Raw genomic sequence first — 21,027 nt, 5'->3', positions numbered from 1 at the left:
TCTGATAGGTCATTATTCTCTCCCTCTATAAAGAAATCAAGGCTCAGCCTTGTAAGAAAATTTGTCCTAATAATTCATAGAGTCCTGAAGAGACCTGGGACTGAGAAGAACCAGCATCAGACTGTCTGACTGATGTAGTGTTCTCTTCCTATAGTGACCCCACCACATCTGTTCTGTCTTCTTAGACCCTCCCTCAGGTCAGGAACTGTGTCTGGAGGCCCAGCTCAAGGACTATCAATGCTACTGAAAACAGGTAAGAAGGTGGGAATCCACAAAGAGATTTCTGAGGAGTTGGGGGAATCTGGCCTCTTGGTCTCTGATATTGGCCTGAAACTTCACCTGGAATTTTCTCTGCTTATCTAAGGGTCAGTGAAGTGTCACTCTTCAGCAGATGAGTGGAGTTGAGGGTAAAATAAGTGTCCAGTTAAACGAAGATGAGCACTTGAGGACAGAGTTATTTGGTCGGACGAGGGACCTTGGTTGCTGGGGTGCAGGACAGAGAACTTGAGATTTTACCGTTCCTTAGATGGAGTTGCAGTCAGCACTCTATCAGCATGTCCTGGGTATTCAACAAAAAGCCTCTTTTCTGGGCCCTCAGACTCTGTCAGCTGTGGTTAGTTGCCTGGGCTAGCACCTGGCAGAAGGCTGGACCACAGAGGTCCAGTGGTAGTGGAAGACCCTCAGCTGGTGTGGGGGCCCAAGACACTTCAATAGCTGCTGTTGCTCGGGCAAGTGTTCTGTGCAGAGCCTGGTGCTGCATGCTCCTTCTGGACGCAAAGGAAATAGAGGTGGAGACTAATCCTGGGACTGTGGGTCATGTATGAGCTTTGAGCTCAGCCCCAACTAGGCTAAGAGGGGCAAGATAGAAAAAGAAGGAGAAGAACCAGGACCAATTCCCCAGAGGCTTTTGCTTCAGTGGAGGAGAGATTCTGGTTTTTAAAAATGGCCTGACAAAACAGAGCTAAGATACCCTGAAAAGTGGCAACTGTATCATGTTAATTAATTTGTTCATGTTGTGGACCTATCAAGTCGCTGGATATGTTCACGTTTGCAGAAGGGGAAGTGGAGATGTGGGGAAAGACCATCGGAGCAGGGTGAGTGGCCCAGATTGGACCTTGGAGAGCAGGAGAGAAGGGATGGGAGTGAGGGAGTGGGAGGGCCGAGCTGTCAGGAAAGACCTGTGTGGAGTAGTGAAGCTGGGGTAGTGGATGCTGTAAGGTGTTGCTCAGATTTCCTTTCGTCAGAAGCGCTTATTTTCTCATCTGCTGGACACCCTAGTGGCTGACTATTCTCAGTCTTCTCCAGGATTTATTTATTTATTTTTTTTCTTTTCCCAAGATTAAAATCTCTCCCTGGGAACAGCAGCATTAGATGACTCAGTGGGAGTGAGAAGGATAAAGGTTTACCTCTCTTGTTTTAACAAAAGACAACTCAACACGGTACAAGGCTAACCCATTTCTAAGATTCCCTATTTGATTTGTAGGCTGAGACATTGTTGAGTGAGAAGATCTTAAACAAAAATGTAAAGAAAGGAGGGCCTTCCCTAAGAGAAGAATGGCACAGGGGAACTCAGAGGAAACCTTGGATGCCTTGAGTTGGAGCAGAGGATTCCCTGGGACCAGTTCAATCTGGGCTGTGAATGCTATAAGCTTTGTGGCATAGAGGAAAGAACTCTGAACAAGAAACTTGAGATCCAGATTCTAATTCAGGCTCCGACACTAACTTGCTCTGTGACACTGTAGTAGTGACTTGATTTCTCTGGTCTGTATTGCTCTCTGCTCTTAAAACCCACCCCTCTTGTGAACAATGGCTAGTAGTGGCTTGTCTCCCTCTATGAGCTGGGTACATCTTCTTGGTTGGACCATGGTTTTCTGGGGGACAGAGACCAAGCATCTATGTGACTTTGATCCTTGCTTCGCTTCTCCACCTTTCCTCCCTGAGTGCTTGTTTCTGGTTCTCCACATGGTGGGTGCTCAGTGAACGCTGGCCCTGAGGCCCCTTGGCTAGCAGTGTGCGAGAGACTGTCTCCAGGCTGTTATCCACTCAGCCTGTACCTATGCACTTGGAACAGTGATCAACACAGGGGATAGTCAGGAGATCCCAAGTAAACTGAGGGAGGTGCTAATACAACAAATAAAAGGTGTTTTTATTATCTGCCACCCTTGATTCTGCTGGCCAATCTCACAGCCCTGCTCAGTGACCATCAGCAGTATGGAGTGGGCACACTATTGCCAGGGCAGATGGTGACTCCAGTGAACTAACGAAGGCATTATCTCAGCTGGTGGTGGCCGTGTGGCCATGACCTGGCCTATGCTTACAAATGGGAGCCCAGGTTTGGTTGTGCTCTGTGATTCTGGTTGCTGCAGTCTATATCACACTCCAAAAGGATCTCATTAGCAACTGGGGAACTCTTTCTCTGTGGCCCTTTTCTCTCTTGAGTGAGTACTTTTAATTGCATGCAATCACCTCAATGACCTCAATGTCATTTTTTCATCTTCCAGCTACTCTGAGACTGTATGCAGGGAGCCTACACCTAGAGGGTGTGAAATGGTTACTTGCACGACATGAGCAGGGAGTGGGATGTTGTTTAATGGCATTATGCTGTAAGTGCCCTGGTCTTCATATTTGTGCACAATAGGGAATCTATTTTCAGCTCACACCCCATCTGCAAGTACTTTTCTAGGCAAAAAGAGCAGAATTTACCTACCTGCTTTCTATTACCACAGTGTGACCAGAACACAGAGGTAGTTAGAGAGAACAAAAGATTTGGATTAGAGCAGTTGGCTCTCAAATTTCAGTGCATTTAAGAAGTACCTGGCAGTGCCTGAGCTGCCTCCTTGGAGATTCTAATTTGGTAGATCTGAGGTAAGGACTGAACACTTACACTATTGAGGCCATTTCAGTCCGTGGTTCACTTTTAGAATCACTGGGTTAGAAAAGTGGATTAGAGTCAGATAGCTGCAGAATCCCACAAATGGAGAGAAAGACCTTTCCTGGGTAATATTTAATTAGCAGCTGGTGAGTGTAACTTCTTCAGCCATACAGTTGATAAAGCCTGAAAGGTAGGGTGGACCTGGTGCTGTGTAGTCTGAGTTTGTGGTTCATGTAGATCAGCTAATACTTGTTCATTTTTTTTCATTCCTTCTCCTTGAAGAAAAATGTCTGCTTTTGGACAGTAAATTCTTTTTTTTTTTTAAATTTGTCTTATTATCTTTAAATTTTTCTTTTTAAAAAGAGGTTTTTGCTATAGGGCACATGCACTCATCAGCAAGAGAGAGACAGAGAGACAGAAAGTGAGAACTCGCCCCCCGAGCTGATGGCCACACCACAATCCCTTCTCCTCCATTCTCCTTGCAGGATCTTGGGCATGCACGTACATGCACTTGGCGTGAGTTTAAGCTACCAGGTCTGACACTCGAACTGCGGTCGATCACATGGGAATCCAGCGATATAGCCATTACGCTACCCTGAAAAGTGGCAACTGTATCATGTTAATTAATTTGTTCATGTTGTGGACCTATCAAGTCGCTGGATATGTTCACGTTTGCAGAAGGGGAAGTGGAGATGTGGGGAAAGACCATCGGAGCAGGGTGAGTGGCCCAGATTGGACCTTGGAGAGCAGGAGAGAAGGGATGGGAGTGAGGGAGTGGGAGGGCCGAGCTGTCAGGAAAGACCTGTGTGGAGTAGTGAAGCTGGGGTAGTGGATGCTGTAAGGTGTTGCTCAGATTTCCTTTCGTCAGAAGCGCTTATTTTCTCATCTGCTGGACACCCTAGTGGCTGACTATTCTCAGTCTTCTCCAGGATTTATTTATTTATTTTTTTTCTTTTCCCAAGATTAAAATCTCTCCCTGGGAACAGCAGCATTAGATGACTCAGTGGGAGTGAGAAGGATAAAGGTTTACCTCTCTTGTTTTAACAAAAGACAACTCAACACGGTACAAGGCTAACCCATTTCTAAGATTCCCTATTTGATTTGTAGGCTGAGACATTGTTGAGTGAGAAGATCTTAAACAAAAATGTAAAGAAAGGAGGGCCTTCCCTAAGAGAAGAATGGCACAGGGGAACTCAGAGGAAACCTTGGATGCCTTGAGTTGGAGCAGAGGATTCCCTGGGACCAGTTCAATCTGGGCTGTGAATGCTATAAGCTTTGTGGCATAGAGGAAAGAACTCTGAACAAGAAACTTGAGATCCAGATTCTAATTCAGGCTCCGACACTAACTTGCTCTGTGACACTGTAGTAGTGACTTGATTTCTCTGGTCTGTATTGCTCTCTGCTCTTAAAACCCACCCCTCTTGTGAACAATGGCTAGTAGTGGCTTGTCTCCCTCTATGAGCTGGGTACATCTTCTTGGTTGGACCATGGTTTTCTGGGGGACAGAGACCAAGCATCTATGTGACTTTGATCCTTGCTTCGCTTCTCCACCTTTCCTCCCTGAGTGCTTGTTTCTGGTTCTCCACATGGTGGGTGCTCAGTGAACGCTGGCCCTGAGGCCCCTTGGCTAGCAGTGTGCGAGAGACTGTCTCCAGGCTGTTATCCACTCAGCCTGTACCTATGCACTTGGAACAGTGATCAACACAGGGGATAGTCAGGAGATCCCAAGTAAACTGAGGGAGGTGCTAATACAACAAATAAAAGGTGTTTTTATTATCTGCCACCCTTGATTCTGCTGGCCAATCTCACAGCCCTGCTCAGTGACCATCAGCAGTATGGAGTGGGCACACTATTGCCAGGGCAGATGGTGACTCCAGTGAACTAACGAAGGCATTATCTCAGCTGGTGGTGGCCGTGTGGCCATGACCTGGCCTATGCTTACAAATGGGAGCCCAGGTTTGGTTGTGCTCTGTGATTCTGGTTGCTGCAGTCTATATCACACTCCAAAAGGATCTCATTAGCAACTGGGGAACTCTTTCTCTGTGGCCCTTTTCTCTCTTGAGTGAGTACTTTTAATTGCATGCAATCACCTCAATGACCTCAATGTCATTTTTTCATCTTCCAGCTACTCTGAGACTGTATGCAGGGAGCCTACACCTAGAGGGTGTGAAATGGTTACTTGCACGACATGAGCAGGGAGTGGGATGTTGTTTAATGGCATTATGCTGTAAGTGCCCTGGTCTTCATATTTGTGCACAATAGGGAATCTATTTTCAGCTCACACCCCATCTGCAAGTACTTTTCTAGGCAAAAAGAGCAGAATTTACCTACCTGCTTTCTATTACCACAGTGTGACCAGAACACAGAGGTAGTTAGAGAGAACAAAAGATTTGGATTAGAGCAGTTGGCTCTCAAATTTCAGTGCATTTAAGAAGTACCTGGCAGTGCCTGAGCTGCCTCCTTGGAGATTCTAATTTGGTAGATCTGAGGTAAGGACTGAACACTTACACTATTGAGGCCATTTCAGTCCGTGGTTCACTTTTAGAATCACTGGGTTAGAAAAGTGGATTAGAGTCAGATAGCTGCAGAATCCCACAAATGGAGAGAAAGACCTTTCCTGGGTAATATTTAATTAGCAGCTGGTGAGTGTAACTTCTTCAGCCATACAGTTGATAAAGCCTGAAAGGTAGGGTGGACCTGGTGCTGTGTAGTCTGAGTTTGTGGTTCATGTAGATCAGCTAATACTTGTTCATTTTTTTTCATTCCTTCTCCTTGAAGAAAAATGTCTGCTTTTGGACAGTAAATTCTTTTTTTTTTTTAAATTTGTCTTATTATCTTTAAATTTTTCTTTTTAAAAAGAGGTTTTTGCTATAGGGCACATGCACTCATCAGCAAGAGAGAGACAGAGAGACAGAAAGTGAGAACTCACCCCCCGAGCTGATGGCCACACCACAATCCCTTCTCCTCCATTCTCCTTGCAGGATCTTGGGCATGCACGTACATGCACTTGGCGTGAGTTTAAGCTACCAGGTCTGACACTCGAACTGCGGTCGATCACATGGGAATCCAGCGATATAGCCATTACGCCAATGGCTGGTCTCTTGGACAGTGGATTCTATAGCTGCCCTACTTACACTGAACTTAGAGCAAGCTTTAGAAAGAAACATTTTGTTTCCTGCAAACACAGGCTCTGGAGATGAGTTCATCTCCCCAACCAATGTCCTTGGGATCTGAGGGCGGGAGGAATGAGTACATCAAGTGTGGAATTCTCTCTAATGTCCCCAGCTAAGGGATCAACTTAGGAAGGTTAAAAGGCTCCTGATCTCATTGAGGTTTCTGTGGCATAAATGATTCAAAAAGGCCACAGGCATGTTTCCAGAAGCATAACAATCTTATTAAATTCATGGCTTACTCTCAATACATTCAAATCTGTTTACATCCAACTTACTACATATGGCCACAGAGAAGCACCACAATTTTTTCTAATCTTGACAATTTTCTCTCTTGTTCAACATTCAGATTTTATTTCCACAAACACAGAACTGCATCCTACATTTGAGGATGTCATTTAAGGCCAAGAAAGTCCAATAAAAAAGCATTTATCAGCAGTAAAGTTTGTTTGAGGATTACCCACTGCGAATAAAGGCGAGCTCCCCTTTTAAACTGAAGCATGCTATTTCGGGAATGTGACCCCTTTCATGAATAAATGACATGGTGACATTTACAGATAAAGCAAGATTTAACTGCTATGAAAGGAGGTGACAAATGTCAGGATGTCAATAATGATCCGTGAACATAATGGTTTCTTGCCTGAGCGCTGAGCAGATACATAATGTAACTGCTGCCTGCCAGTGTTTTGCAGAGAATGAGCCTCATACTCTGGGAAGAGCCGGAAAGGCTCCCAGCACCATGAGAGCCACAAGTCTGGGGCGGTGGTATCCGAGGGGGGCCCGAGTGCAATTTGGCTAGTAACTGAGGCTGTTAACTCCACATCACTTTGCATGTTTGCACACCAGAAAGGATGAAGTTTTTCTATCATCTATGGCTAAATTATGTGAGAGGAAGATTCCGATTTTGTGAGAATAGCTTCCTGATTATAACTTCATTGTACTAACGAGCCAGGAGTTGAGAAAAAATGTCAGGAGAAAGTCTCATATATCAGTGACATGGCAAGCCAGATCACCAGTGGTGCCTGACCAGGCAGTGTAGACACACAGGCACACACTAAGGCCACCTCCCCCTCCAGCATGGGACCAGGCAGTTGTCCCAGCAGTGCATGACTGAAGTTATAGATCATAGTAGCTAGAGAGTACAATGGCTTAGCCAGACTCCACTCATCCCTGCAGGACCCTTCTTCTGGGCTGTCTCTTCTGCTTTGAACTCAACTTCCTTCCTGGTTCTTCCCTTACAACTTTGAGGCTTTATCTCCTCCCTTACAGTCAGATGTGCTCTGCAGTGGTAGACATTTAACAACCAGCTCACGGAAAACAAACCCTAATTAGTTTGCAGTTTTCTGTGAGGTAAACATTACCCTATTTCCCCCATCTCCCAGCCAATTTTTAATGATTTTTTTCAACATGAAGTCACTGAACATGTTGAGAAGAGATTTCCACAACTGGGCATCTCAACATCCCACAATGATCTTCAGGGTCTTCTTTGCTTCTCAACAATGACTCCCTATCTCAGTTACCACTCTGTTCCCCCAGATGGAACCACCATTCTCATGCAAAGTGAAAAATACCAAGTATGGGGACCAGCAGTTAGCGTAATGGCTATATTGCTGGACTCCCATGTAGTCAACCATGGTTCAAGTCCCGGACCCAGTGGCTTAAACTCATGCCAGGCATGTGTATGTACATGCCCAATATTCTGAGAGGAGAATGGAGGAGAAGGTTGCAGCATGGCCTTCCTCCCTGGGGTGTGATTTCTTGCTTTCTCTCTCTCTGTCTCTCTCTGTCTTTCTGGTGAGTGCACACACCCTATAGCAAAAACCTCTAAAAAAAAAAAAGAAAGAAAGAAAAGAAAAATACCAAGTATGTATTTCCTGCTTATATGTCGCTCTCCAAACTCAGTCTCATATGTCTAGTGCAGAGAACCACTTTACCTCCACCTTGGTAGTTGTATCTACTCCCCTGTGTCTTCCCTCCTAACTCGTGGCCATCTCTGATCTGTCTTCCTTTGTGTTGCTTTCTGGGTGTGGCTCATGATTTAGGGACTATGGTAGCACCCCTACGTCTTCCAAGTCTAGATAGTATTCTCTTCTCTCAGAATGTTTTAAGGCTCATGTGTGTCCTGCTGTTACCTCATTCAGCAGTAAAAATGAAGAGGTGGAGGCTCTGAGGTCCTAATTGACTTGCCTGAGGTGCTCAGGGTGTCAGAAGCAGGCTGTGACTGGACCCAGGTTTCCCAGTTCCCAGTGCCTATGTAGCACCCTTCCATTACTTCCAAGGCCAAGGCTAACTGACACTCCCATAGTCTCAGCTCCTTTGCCCTAGCTCATGCCCTGTCCCCAACATGCAACCCCATCACTTTCTTCAGAGATTCTGAGATGTGCGGGCACATCAGTGCATGGGGTTGGGGACTGGAACCAGAATTGTTGGCAGTTATTGTTCCAGAATCTTCAGACCACATCGTGTCACATTTTGCTCAGGTGGCCTTCAGCTCCTTGGTACAAATGTGATTTTTCTTGACAGATATTATGATTCTGTCCCCTGTGGCCACCAGAAAAGCCATGAACTTTAAGAACAAGAACAGGTCAGGAGATGGGATTGTCACAATCAATGGTGGCAGGCTCCCAACACCCATCAGCAGTGTTGAGCACTGCTCCAGAAAGTCACTTGTCTCAAGAAAGTCAATTTTTCTCCATATGGGGGGGTGTCTTTCTAAGACACACAAAGGAATGCTGGTCCTGTGTCTGTCTATACTGTGTAGGTCTGCATTCCACACCCTGCTATAAGTGTGTGTGTGTGTGTGTGTGTGTGTGTGTGTGTGTGTGTGTGATTACCCCAGGTTCAGTTGTACCATAAGGCAGAGATTGCAAGTGCATTCTAGTGCTGGAGGGGCAGGGGTAGAGAGTGAGGAGTGGTGGGCCCTCTCTAGCTAGAGGTTCCCCAGGCCCATGATTTGTGTGCTCAGTGTGGATGGCAGGATTCAATTAGGAAAGGGAGATGTTTTTACTGGCTGGAAGAATCAGGATGATTTTCTGCATGAGGAAGGGTATGAAAAGAACTCTGAAAGACAGTCAGGGTTTGGTATGGAAAGGATGTGGAGTCAGATAGGACACCCACGGGTAGGAGGGCTGTGGCTGAAGAGAGGCTCAGAAGAAGGAAAGAGCATATTTCCCTTCTCTAATCCATCTCTATCTTCTTGCTGCTGCCAGTGAGAGCTCAGGTTGAGAAAGCAAATCCTAAGGAGGGACTTTGCACTCTCCCTACTGAATTGCAAATGATTTTAGGCCCCTCCTAGAAGAGGGAAGTGAGTGGGAGTCCTTTACAGGTCCTCCGAGGCCTTTAGGGGGCTGTAGAGTAGGGAGGGCCTTGGTCATGGGCTCAGGACTTCCCTTGAGCCCTGTTCCTTATATAGATTGCATCCTCTGGCCACAGAGAGACCTCTGCCTTAGATAGTCCATGAGTCTGGGGGGGGGGCACTGTGGGTGTACAGGTGTAGACAGGGGACCCTGCACCCCCTCAACAGATTCTGAGGCAATTAGGGGACTGACTGACATTTTTCTTTTCTCCACAGTAGCTCACTTCCATCCTGCTTTACTCTTACAAGCTGACAAGATTTCAACTCAAGGGAGGAGACTCACGGCGCTGTCACAAAGTACATGTGGAGAAGAACTGCAAGGTAAATGCATTTCACTGGAAGTCAATTTTGTCTGGAAGTTTTCTTGTGCTTGGAAGTTTCTTTGAAAACTTGATGATTATTAAGATGTCAGTGGCAGGGAGATATTTGCCGCTGCCTCCCTGCTGCCAGCCCTGTCTACGCTGACGGTTTTCCTCCTTGGGCCTCTGCACAGGGCAGGGCAGAGAAAGGACAAGAGATGTTGAAGGTGGTGGGTGGCCAGGAGTGCTCACTGAAGCCTGGGCCCTGCAGTCCTTGGTGTGTCCCGAAACCTGTGCTGAAGACCCTTCAAAGTTTGTCTCTCCCTCTACATGTGGCAGATCCTAGAAAAATACGTGGGCAAAAAGTCACAAACACACATGGATCTTCAGTAATTTTGGGGTGGCCACAGACTCTGTCTTACGAACAGCATTGATGAGGATTGTGGCCAGCAAAGGTAAGAGGGAGGGAGAAAGGGACAAAGAAGGACCTAAAACTATACTGCCTGATGACATAGGGCTGCCTACTGGCCCTTTGGACAGGCGAAAGCTCTTGAGGAGTTACTTTGAGGTTAACTGTTTTGCTTGGGCTCCACAACATTGTAGAGAATGAGGGGGGATCCTGACTTGGGGCATGAAGGGGGAGGGAACACCCTCCGTCCTCTGGGAGGACCTCATCAGTGTCATGGGTGTGAGTGTGGGTGAGGGTCGGTGCTGCCTGAAGGGAGCCCCCCTAGAACTGCATTGCCAATGGGCATTAGAAGGAGGAGATTGTGCTACTCATCATTGAGGTTTTCCTTTCCAGCATTATTTTCTTTTGGTTTATTCTCAGAGGTCACTGGAGTTCTGATATTGCACAGTGAATGTCAGCCTTCATATGAGGGGTGCCCACATGTGGGGATAAGCAGAGCAGAAGGCACAGGGGGGCCCCAAAGACTGGAGGTCAACATGGTCCAGAAGGAGCACTGAGGAGCAGCCCCAGAAGCCCACAGCAACACTAAGAGAGGGGACCTGCTGAGAGTCATGACCTTACTGTAGTCAAAGAGAGGAAATGGATTGTTTTTATTCAGATAGAGAAGGCTATGTCATCCTGGAAAATAGGGAAATAAGGAATGCTTTTATTTACCTGTATATTCCCATTTAACACTTCATGTATTCTGCAAGTGACACCTGATGAACACGATTTAGGGTCAGACCCCATCAAGGATATGGAGAAGAAAGACCTAGTGTTTGTCCTCAAGAATCTTTGTCTGGCTTTTGCATGGTGATGAGGAAGAAGAAGATGATGATGATGATGGTTTTGGTGATGATCATGACAACTATTTCAGGGGAGTCTTGCTGACAATGTCTACAGCCTTTAAGGGAAAGCTGGATCTGCACAGAACTGGCCACATCTTCTGGATAACAGTTTGGTCTTGAACTTCTGTCCCTAGAGTCAGTTGTTGGCTGTGATGTCTTGGTGGGAAGGGAGAGGAAGCTCAAGGGTAGGGAGAAAAGCACTTACTCTTATTTTGCTGAGGTAATTTTATCCTGAGAACCCCACAGAGTTAAGAGTAACATGAATCTAGGTTAGAACTGATATTTTGAAGACAGAATCAAGTTTCCGCCCAGATCATGCATTGTAGAACTTTCACATCTCTCTCTTCAGGCTCTTCTCCACCTCGTAGTCAGGTGTCTGGTCTGCTGGACCGTAGTTTTCTGGAGTACAGAAACTGTTCTTCAGGGAACTGAGATTGGCCTAAGCCTGAGTACCAGCAGCTCCCAACCCACCTTTGATTAATTGAAAAAAGGGCCCAGTACCTGCTTCAGAGGGATTTCCTGTCTGCCAGGTGGCTTGAAATCAGCAGCCACTAGTGTTTGTGGTCCACATGAACAGGATTTTTGGACTGGTAGCTTTGGCATTCCTCTTTGTGTTTCCTAACCTCTGCCTTCAGGCCTCCTAATTCCCTCACCCAGAGATGACAGGGCCCAGGTTTCTGTCCTTGAACCCTCTGTTCTGAAAGGACCATCAGAGAATGACCTTCCTGCTGCTGGAGCCCGTGCTCTCAGCCTGATTGCTCCAAAAGATGAAATGTTTTGTGGCAGTGAAGTTCACAGCTTCAGTCTGATCTGGAAGATTTACTTTGCTTAGGCTGGTCCAAATGCAGCCTCTGCTGAGTGTCCTCTGGTCAGCTACCTGAGGTCAGCATCCAGAGTGAGTGGTGGCCACTGCTGCACAGAATGTGAACCCCAAAATGTGGGTGCCACTACTTTCATGATCCAACTATGGCCTTGAGAATGCTATGGGAGACAGAATCTCCACTCTGAGTTTTGTTCTATTACAATGTTGTGGTTGTCATGATCCAGACAGTGTGGGAGCAGTTAGGATCAACTAAAGCTTTACTTGAACATATCTCTGGAAGTCAATGTAGCATATTGTGTTAGGAAGAAATGAACGCACATGTGTACATATGTGTGTGTGCATGCCTGTGCCCTTGTGTAGGTCTAGGTATGTATGTAGACAGACTAAAAACACCTCAAAACAATGTAGTTAGGAGATTAGTATTTGAATATATTATTGCAAAAGCAAACACATAGCTGTATTTTGTGCAACTCTAGCTGAAAATATCTTAACTACTGCAATGAGAAAATTACTTAAAAGAAAAGAACGTAAAATCCTGGGCCAGCTGCCGTGGTGCAGTGGTAGTACGCCACTCAGTGATACTGGGGCCCTACGGAAGTTCAGGGTTTGGTTCCTGGGTCGACTTGCACAAACTGGCCTTCCCAGGCACATCTGCGATCCTGAGTGGCTAGGAAGGGTCCTGGTATGAGACCCTACCGAGGTATCTTTCTCTCTGTGTCTTTCTCACTCATTAATAAGTAAACAAACTTTTAGGCAACTTACAAAATCCAGTTTCCCTTTGAGCTGTCCATTGACTTGCCGCAAGCTCTGCTTCCTGTCATGTCTCACTGTCCTGGGCACCCACGGTCTTGTGTGCAGATCCGCTGACATGGGCAGCACGAGCAGGGCCAGCTCACTTGGGCCCAGGAGGCAGCAGCTGTGTCTTTGCTTCTCTCAGCTCCACAATGATAAGAACCACTGCTCCCTGTGACTTTTAAACTTCGAGGGTGAAGGGCATGATGCCAGTTTTCGGGCGTGGCATTTCCGTGAATGAGCGAAAAGCAGTTGGGGAGCTATAAACATGTGCATGCAGCCAGGCCTCAGAGGCTGATGTTTTTCTCATTTCCCACAGTTTTATGACTGCATACCTTTAAATATTCATTTCCATTGCTCTGTATGAAGACATAAAGTTAGAGTGTGCTTTCAGAAGTCCTGGTGGGTGCCGATCCCTGCAGTCCTGCCAGCTTCCTTAGGAGAGCTCACAGAGTCTTGCCCTCTGCCCGTCCCCCCGGCCCCCATCCCATGAGGGATATTGACAACTCCAGGTTGGAAGGGCTGGCCTGGCAGCTTCAGAACCTCTGGGTGACATGGTACAGTCTTCCTGGTGTCCTCTGCTGAGGGGGTCACCTCTAGACACTTGTTTCTCTTCTTCTGCTATAACACTTGGTGAGTAATGTAACATACTCTGTGCATGTCTGTGAGTCACCTTTACCCACTCTTACTGGGTAGGACTTATACTCCCCTCCTTTTAATCAATGTCTGCCCCAGCTCTTGAAGTATACTGGGTGCTCTGTCATCATATGTTGAACTGATGGATGGGCTCTCTTAGGTAACACATAGTTTTTCAGCAATCGTACCCTTCACAAATAAATAGCACTGGTTGCAGATATGCTTGGGGGAGCCACACGTGCTGGATGAGGTTACTGAGTCATTCAGTTCTTCGTTTTTGTTCCTCCGAGGCTGGTTTGCTGGATGAAGGTAAGTCCTGCAATTTGGAGGCAGCATCAGTTTTGCCGGTAGTACTGGCCAGACCTGGCACAGATGATCAAGCTTCAGTGGCAGATAAAGATCCTCTTTGAGCATATGGGCTCAACTCGCAGTGACTATCAGCTGAAGAGAATTACTTGGATGTTGCAACTACTTGTAATTTATAACAGATTGACATAAATAGAATTAACAATTTTTTTCCCCTATGGAGTACCCCAACTTCTTCAGTGTTTTCTTTTCTTTTTAAACATTTTCTGGGGTGCACATGTGCTCACTGAAAGATACACAGAGAGAGAGAAAGGGAGAGGGAAATCGAGAAAGCAAGCACCACCCTACATGGGGCCTGGTCATGCCACAGTCCCTCTTCCATCTCTCCTTCTTTTCAGGATTTTGGGCACAAATGCACATGGGCCTGGCATTTTTTTTTTTTTTTTTTTTTTTTTGCTATAGGGTGCATGTGCTCGCCAGACAGACAGAGAGAGACAGAGAGACAGAAAACGAGAAATCACCCCCCAGGGGGGATGGTCACACCGCAATCCCTTCTCCTCCATTCTCCTCTCGGGATCTTGGGCACGCACACACACGCGCCCGGCATGAGGTTTAAGCCACTGGGTCCGGGACGCGAACCACGGCCGATTACGTGGGAATTCAGCGACATAGCCATTAGGCTAACTGCTGGTCCCGGGCCTGGCATGTTCTTTAGGTTGCCAGGTCTGGGACTTGAACTACATAGTCAGCCAGTGAGATTCAGTTGCCTTCACCACCAGGCCACAGGCTGGTCCCCAATTTCTTGGTACTAGACATATTACAGAATCTCTGATAAAGCCGTATCATCTCAGGTCTGTACACAAGTACCATTTCTGGGTATATTAGTTATAGAGTCATCAGGAAATCTGGTTCCCACGTAAACATTGAAGTTACCCTTTTTTTAACTACTCTTTTTTTTTTTTTAATTTTCTTCCAACGCACAGTTTGCATGAGGTCAAACTAGTGAATGGGGGTTATTGAATGAGAAAGAAAGCTCGGGAACAAGCAGTTAGCGTAATGGCTATGTTGCTCGACTCTAACGTATTTGACCACGGTTCGTGTCCCAGACCCGGTGCTTAAACTCACGCTGGGTGCATGTGCATGAGTGCCCAAGATCCTGAGCGGAGAATGGAGGAGAAGGGATTGCAGGGTGGCCATCCCCCCGGGGGGTGATTTCTCACTTTCTCTCTGTCTTTTGGTCATGCACCCAAAAAAAAAAGCCTCACCCCCCCCCCAAAAAAAAAAAAAAAAAAAAAAAGAGAAAGCAAGCTCAAATTCAGGACCGCAGGATGGTGGGATCTGAGTTATGGCATGTAATGACATAGTATCTGTCAGTCCCACCGTTTAATAGGCATTTATAGTCTCCCATATATATTAGTTTCTTTAAAAGAGCTAGACAGAGCAAACTGGATACACACATTGTTCTCTACCTTGCATTTCTGCTGGGTTTACTTGTTACAATATTGATGACTGTGGGGAAAGAGGCAGGAGGCTAACCCCATGTACAGGCACTTTCCATGAAGCATGAAGTGGTTCCCTACAGCCCCCAAACATAATTAACAATAATTCTAGTATCTAGTCACATTCAAAATTTTCCTCCTTAGTTCAGAAATGACTTTTTTTTTTTTTTGAGAAGTTTTTGCTATAGGGCGTGCGCTTGCCAGAAAGACAGAGAGAGACAGAGAGACATAAAGTGAGAAATCACTCCCCACGGGGGATGGCCATGCCGCAATCTCTTCTCCTCCATTCTCCTCTCGGGATCTTGGGCATGCACACACATGCGCCCGGCATGAGTTTAAGCCACCGAGTCCAGTACTCGAACCGCGGTTGAATACATGGTAGTCCAGCGACATAGCCATTACGCTGACTGCTGGCCCTTCAGCCTATAACTTTAAGGGATCATTTATCCCACATATCCTTGCGTGGCCTCTGTCTTCACCATCGATGCCACCTGTGACCACAAGTCTGAAATCGCAGGCTATGCTGCTCCTCTCCATCCATGGAGACCTTGGTCATTGAGCCAGCACTGTGAGGTGGACCAGGTGCTCGTTGCCCTCTATCTTTACAGATCTGAAACTAATGAAAGTAAAGTGACTTATTCGGATCCATCTACCTGCTCGGAGATGGAGCTGACTCCAGAACTCAGGACCTCTGAATTCTACTCCAGTGCTACCCAGCACCCTGACCCTCTAACCCCAAAATGGTGTTTCTGAAAAAGAATGTCAAATTCCCTCCATGATACTTGGCTTTAACAAGTCCATTTAGTTTTAATCTTCAGAATATCTGAAGCAGACACTAGCTTTGTGCTGTGACACTCCTGTCCAGCGTCTCCTCTCCATTTCTGGGTGCTGGCTGATGCTACTCCATCACTGAAGGGGGGGTGCCTCCTGATGCCTTCTTCCTGTCTCCGCCTTCCACATGTTTCAGAAGACTCTGGAAATATGCAGGCCTGGGCGGTGAGTGAGTGCGGTTTGTCCTAGCTGGCTCCTTTTTGGAAAGAGGGGATTATAGGACAGAAGTTGAGCAAATAAATGTATCTATGAAAGGCACACAGCAGGGACTTAATAAGCATTAGCTCAATTACAATTTTAGAATCAAAACAATGATAAAAGGTGAAGAAAGGGCTACATGGTAAATTAAAGGCATTTGCTCATGGAGTCTCCTGTCCCTTTCTTCTGACAGCTTCCCCAGTGCCTCTGACACCCACCTTCGGAGTATTTGTGCTTTTTCCTTTTCTGGATATGTTCTCAGAAAAGGCATGAGCTTCACCCACTTTAACAATAATTGACTCTTGCTGGTTTTCAGGAAGACTTGGGAGATGGGGAGAAATAAAGCCTAAAGAAAGGGAGAAAATTCTAGTGACAGGATGGCTCTTAGCCAGCACGTGGCCTAAGGAGACTGCAGAACATAAAAGTAATAAAAATTGTAATGGACATCGGAGACAAAGTGGATAGAGAGTGTGAGAGGGGAAGAGGGTCGGAAATTTAGGGGGAACATGGAGAGGTAAGACACTTGTGGGACACAGAAAAGCTCCATTATCTGTTGATGAGGATGTGTATGGTGGTCTCAACTGGGCTGGTCTGAGGTGTATATCATGCTGGGTAAAGTCTCTTCACAATCTAAATGATGTATAGTGAGTTAATGTATGAATAATAAGAAAAAATATATAAATAATAAAAAAAAGAAAGAATCATAGATGCCCACCTTGGGGTCAGCTGCCGAGGGCATGCTGTCCGTGGAGGAGTGAATAAAGTTCTCCTGCCATGGTGAGAGTCTGGCAGTTAGAGATGGTTTTAGACGCTGCAGCATTGCATCAGTAAGCTGTGCCTTCGACTCAGTGCTGGGCATATCACAATCTCTTTCCTTCCAGAGCCGACTGAATTAATTGGGAAAGGGAGAGAGCCCCAGTGACTTGTGCTCTGACAAGCCCTTGGTCTCTTTGAGCTCTGGTGACAGGCAGCCAGACTTCAAAGGCCCTCATGCCCTCCTCCTTTTACCCTGCCTGTCAAGAGAGGCTGCTGAGGAGCCGATGCTGGGGCTGAGGGGAGGACAACCAGGGAGTAGGTCTCTCTGACATTTGTCCTTCCCTCACTGCCGACAGCCAACTCAAGATCGGCTCTGTACCCCGCTGCCACTGCCCCCAACCTCTCACACCAGGGAGACAGCTCGCCTCTAAATTTAGCAGGAGGAGGGAAAGGGAAGGTCAGTATGTTCAGGGTGAGGGCTGAAGGTGGAAGTGGAATAAAAGAGACAGTGGACAAGTGGGAGCAGTGAGAAGGAGAATGAGTGAGAGGAGAGATTGCTACAGAAGTAGCTTTTACGGATTGAGAGCAGTCTTTTAAACAGTTTGTAAAAACGTGGAGTGTAACTCTGCTAGTACCGGGGAGCATTACTAATGTGTGCTAATGGAACAGTCAGTTTGCATTTGTGAGGAGGCTGAGATAGAGCTCTCTTTTAATGCGGCATGAGCATGTTTAAGCACTCAAAGCTACTGTAACTGGAACGGGGACCAATGCATTTCTGTCCAGCAGAAGGCAAGGTGGTGGAGGGGATGCTTATTAAACACCTATTATGCACCTTGACTGGAACTTGCACGTTCTGTTACCTAGCTTGTTTAATCCTTACAACAGTTTGGTGTGATAGCTTTCAGGATAATTTTCCTTTTTGAATTATGGATTAAGCTGAGGTTCAACTCATAGACTTTAAGTGACTATCCTAGGATTCAGCTAGATCTGTCTAATCTTAAAACCATGCTCTTTCCACTCGTGTAATAAATGAATGTGAGTACTCTGAAATCCTCCCAACAGAATGCTAGTCTATGATTCTAACCTCTTCATTCAAGTAAGTCACCTTTATTTTACATTCCTTTTAGTCGGCATGATAGAGATTTGTCCTTTTAATTCGCTAGTAATTTTATTTACACTTGCTTAACTTAGCAAACCATGTCTGTCTTGAAAGGAATGTGGGTGAGTTTCAGGCATCTTTGGTCACCAGCACTAGGCTGCAGTTCAGGATAAAAGCACTTGAATGACTGATTAGAACCAGAAGAACTTGATGAAAGGTTACCCGGGCAGGGATACATGGACTTTCTCAAGAGGACATTTTTGGGCAAGAAAAGTGTTTGGATGGAAATATGTCCCTAACCAGATACGGGCACCATGTCAGCAAGGAAATAAACAGCAATATGGAAAGAACAGCCACCTTTTGAATTTTCCAATTCTCAAAGGAAGCTTTTTTTAAAAAAAAAAATATTTTTTAAACTTTTTAACAGCTAAATGATAAGATTCAGAAGATATTTATTTATGACTGTACCATCACCACGGGTTGCTAGGCAACTGAGAGTTTACACATTCGTCACTGAGAGGGCCATTCCTAGGTCCTGTGTTGGCTCTGCTGGCATTGATGTGGGGCTTAGTATAGGGCAAGAAATTCTCAGCTGGCATCTGATTCATGCCAAGAACTTACTTAGCAAATGACAGGCACCTCCATACACACCTTTTTGATCAGTTCATTCAGATGAATGAATGAAGCAATGCCCTAAAAGGAGCTTATTTTTTTTAAAGCTAATCTCCCAATGAATTGTGAAAATAATTTTAAAAAGAGGAAGAGTGAAGTAGGCCTCTGAAGAATATGTGTATACATGTGTGAAAGTGTATGTGTGTTTACGTATGCATGCATATGTGTGTGTATGTGTATGTGTACTTGGAGGAGAGGGAAGAGAAAGACAAGGTCTTAGGCAGTAGAGAAAAAGAAAGGTTTGAGGCCTTTTGGGCTCTGTTAGCCGCTGCCATCAGCTGGCTACATATGCTGCCGTGCAAATCACCTCACAGGTCTAGAGCCTGGCTTCCCTCCCAGCATCATGGTTTCTCTATACTCACTGCTGCTACTTCCAGTGCCCATGGCAGGCTGGGAAGGTGGGTTATCTGCTCTTAACAAATCAGGCTCGACTTCTCCTACCTCCCCTGATAGGTGGAGATGCTGACCTCTGGAGTGCCAGGGAGCACAGGATTCCCTGCTCTGAGCACAGATGCGTCCACGTGAGCTGTGCAGGCCTATTTGTTGTACAAGGAATGACTGCTGCATTATGAAACACAGTTCATTTCTAGCTAACGTGTGTTGTTTCCCCTGCAGCTCTTTTTATGTTAAAGCCTGTCTCTCCCGGTGTTATCTGATGGTTTCCTAGGAGATGCCCTCCCGGCCAAGCTCTCGCTGATGCTGGAGTTGGATATTATCTATAAGCACTAAATATCTGCTTTGTTCGCTGGTGCTGCTCTGCTCTTTCTCCCTGGGCTGGTGGCTAGTATCTCATGAGGGTCCCTAATGGCTGTGGGGAGAGAGTAAAAAGCTTTATCTGCCTCCCTGCATCTTCCACAGTCATGGAGCTGGGCTCTTGGTAGTCTTCTCTGATTTTATTCACTTTGTAATTTCCCATTTTATGGTAATATAAAAATCTCGTTGGTTGTTGGTGGATTCTCCAAATTGCTACAAATTCAGGACATAGAAAAACTGTCAGTATTTAAATGAAGAACAGAAACTCCTGCTTCAGAAGGATGGGTTATTTATTCTCAGCCTCTGTGAAATGGAACCTCTGTAGGAATATCTAGAAGGATCACTAACAGTTGCTGGAAACTTCAAGTAGGGAGTTTTACTTCCTTTTTCTTAGTCTTTGACAAAAAGTTCAAAATATAGCTCCAGGCTGGCTTTTCATAATGTGATGAGAAGACAGGGCGTCCCTGAAGTTTGAGGAATCCTGCTGTCACTGTGAGAAGAGGGCTTGACAACTCAGGCAGTATCCACACAAAGATACAATTTCTAATCTATCAAAATTGCTTTTTCTAAGAAGCCTTGATTATATTAACACATTCTCTGTCTGATGTGATGGACTCTTAGAATTTTCTCCTTACAACTGTAACCAAAACCAATCAAATTATATTGAGGTCAAGACATAAATATATCTTTTAGAGGGAAAAATAGAAAACAACCTTCACAGATATATTACTTCTGGAACTCAGTTTAAAGGTAAATAACATATATTATGATTTAGCCTTAGTTTTGTGGAACTAGAAATGGTAGAAAAATTGGACAGGAACTGAAAAGAAACAAGACTATAAGAAAGTATAATACCAGTGGATATCTGAGAGTAAAATCAGAGTTCAACGGATCACCTTTACAGTACAAGAACAAGAAATAAAAGAGAGATACATGACTGATATTTGATTAAGTGAAGCAAGCAATCCCTAGAATGAGTGAGTCAGTATTTACTCCAAAGAAAACCTATCCTTGTCTCCTTCCTTCCCCATGGCTGGAGATTCATGGGGAACAGCGTGTTAGGTTGACTTCATGACAGAGTTCCCCCAAAATAAATGAGTATAAGTACAGAACACATGATAAAAGCTGTGCCTACACTGCAGCTGTTTCAAATGGAATTATGTCATCTGTGCTCTGACAACCTCATTTATCCATTCTGTAACCGTAGATCTTTGTCTATGGTTGGACCAGCTTTGGTGACAAAATTAAAGATGACAGAGTGGAGCATCATGGGTAACAAACTATCTGAACTCAGTTCTCATGCTCAAAACATGATGCTTATACAAAGTGCAACTAGAAGGCTTTACCCAGACTATTGACAGATTTCCAGAACCTTCTAGCTATTGAGAAAGACTTGACTCTGGAGTCTTGGGAGTACCAATTTAAGTGGTAACATTTAAACATGTTTGGGATCCACAGTAAGAAATATGTTGATGGTGTCGTGTAGTTCACACCCATACACACACACACACATACACACACACACACAGAATCTTCCAGAAGTTCATGAAAAATACATATTATGAAAGAATTATGCATGGATTTCAAAGTTTTTTGTGCCAAAATAAACTTTTACTTCAATTGCATTTTCCCATGACTTTTTGAAGTACTGTTATATATAAGTGCATATA

General features: G+C 45.4%; 1 long non-coding RNA gene across 1 annotated transcript in view; it reads left to right on the top strand.

Moving 5' to 3' along the window:
- The first annotated feature begins 206 nt into the window (after positions 1 to 206).
- LOC102492569 (uncharacterized) overlaps positions 207 to 21,027 on the top strand; it is a 33,650-nt gene continuing 12,829 nt past the window's right edge. Inside the window, exons 1-2 of the long non-coding RNA XR_337255.3 lie at positions 207 to 253; positions 9,614 to 9,718. This is a non-coding gene — a long non-coding RNA (uncharacterized LOC102492569). The remainder of the gene's footprint in view (positions 254 to 9,613; positions 9,719 to 21,027) is intronic.

Source organism: Tupaia chinensis, unplaced genomic scaffold (genome assembly GCF_000334495.1).
Source record: "Tupaia chinensis unplaced genomic scaffold, TupChi_1.0 Scaffold144952_1, whole genome shotgun sequence".
NCBI classification, from domain to species: Eukaryota; Metazoa; Chordata; class Mammalia; order Scandentia; family Tupaiidae; genus Tupaia; species Tupaia belangeri.
This window is presented reverse-complemented; position numbering and strand designations above follow the sequence as displayed.